The sequence below is a fragment of the Octodon degus genome, unplaced genomic scaffold (assembly GCF_000260255.1).
Source record: "Octodon degus isolate 3935 unplaced genomic scaffold, OctDeg1.0 scaffold00195, whole genome shotgun sequence".
NCBI lineage: Eukaryota > Metazoa > Chordata > Mammalia > Rodentia > Octodontidae > Octodon > Octodon degus.
This window is the reverse complement of record NW_004524771.1, coordinates 3,126,632-3,128,281: the sequence shown is the minus strand read 5'-3', so window position 1 is coordinate 3,128,281 and position 1,650 is coordinate 3,126,632. Positions and strand designations below refer to the sequence as shown.

The following is a 1,650-nucleotide window of genomic DNA, read 5'->3' as shown; positions in this document are numbered from 1 at the left end:
TTAAAAAAAAATGACTACAATAAGAGACACGTTGTCATTGAGCCCCCTCAACGTTTTCCCCCTTTCTTTGAACACACTCATCCCATCACTCTTACCACTTTCTAAAATAGTTCTAGAAGTTCTCTTCGTGAGTGTCTTGACAAGGTATGGTTTTAAAAAAATGAGGCGAATACCACTGCCAAGTGCCAGTCAATGGAGAGCAGTGTGAAAGCTCTGTGGTGTGTCCTCGGCCACCTTCCCTATGGGATCCGGCGCCATCTGACTTATGGCTCTTCCCCAAAGTCAAAATGACCTGGAGGAAGAAGATTTGAATTGACTCAGGATACTGAGGCAGCCACAGCAGCGCAGCTAATGACAATCATGACAGAAGACTTCTAGAACAGCCCCAGAAAGTACCGAGAACAATGAGGTAAGTGTTCAAAGCAAGGGGGTGAGTTAGAGGGAATCAATAGCAATGTGTCTTTTAGTGTGACCATTTATAAAAAATTTACTCATTCACTGTATTTTTCAGTCATATTTCCTACCTCACTTAGATCTTCTGAGCTCAGGCCCGCCTAGGTGGCTGTTTCTCTTTGCTCTTCCTTATGCTTAGATGCTCTCTCTGCTGGATGTGGCTTCCTGGTCCCGTCCTGAGATTCAGAGAAACCTCTCATGGTGCTCACAGTCAGAGAAGTCTCAGGTCCTCATGAGTAGTCTCTCCTGTTTACAACACCTGCTGTATTTTTAAAAAACCATATGAGTCCCTGAAATTTTCATGTTTACGTATTTGTTTGCTTAGGTTGGTGTTTTCGTGTTGAGAGTGTAACTTCCTGAGAACAGAAACCAAAACTGCATATTTGCTCCGCACACGGCTGGCACTTCCAGTTCAACAGAACTTTGATGGATCTTTTGGCTTCCTGATTGAATGAATGATTCCATTTTTGGGTTAAAAAATATGTTCACTCTATGTAGCATGAAATCCCAAAAGCCTTTATTCTTACCTGTTGTTAGGCATTTTCAGTTTATGGGACTTCAGAGATGTGTGCAAAATTGCCAATGAATAGGGAGCCTCTGGGCCCTTTTATTGATTTTATTGTTCTACTTATTACATTTTATTTATTACTCATTTCCAAATTTGCTCAGTAGCCTCTCTTGGGAGGATTTTTCTGGTTGGTTTGGCACAGAAAGTATTGTGAGCATTCAGCCCGTTTACCAAGGACAGGGATTTTCCTGGGATGTGGGACTTTTAAGAATAATCTCAGGCAAATGAGCAAGGCCCACCCCAGTAACTGGGGACCAGCTGATGTGCCACCCCACCACCAGTCATCTTGCTTGCTTTCTTCTTCACCTGGACTCCCGAGGCAGAGCATAGGCTTTTAGTTAAAACACTGGTCCTGGGCAGGTCATCAAGAAGAGCCTCAGGGTCTCCATGTGTGACAGTGGAGTTGCTAATTGTCTTTAACTCTCAGGAGAACTGTGAGGAAGCATGCACATGAAGGTGGGGAGCCCACACCCTGCTCAGCAACAGGACACCCTTAGCCTTCAGTGAACGTTTGTCTGTCTTTCCCTTCTACCTTTCTGTGTGGCATTGATGTTTTTCAAGCGGCAAAATGATGACTCTTCTATTTTATTTTATTTTTATTTTTATTTTTTTTATTTTTCAACAAATAA

General features: G+C 42.8%; 1 protein-coding gene across 1 annotated transcript in view; it reads left to right on the top strand.

The window, feature by feature from the left end:
- Shisa9 (shisa family member 9) overlaps positions 1–1,650 on the top strand; it is a 321,503-nt gene that overhangs the window by 152,014 nt on the left and 167,839 nt on the right. The gene's annotated exons all lie outside the window — the stretch shown is intronic.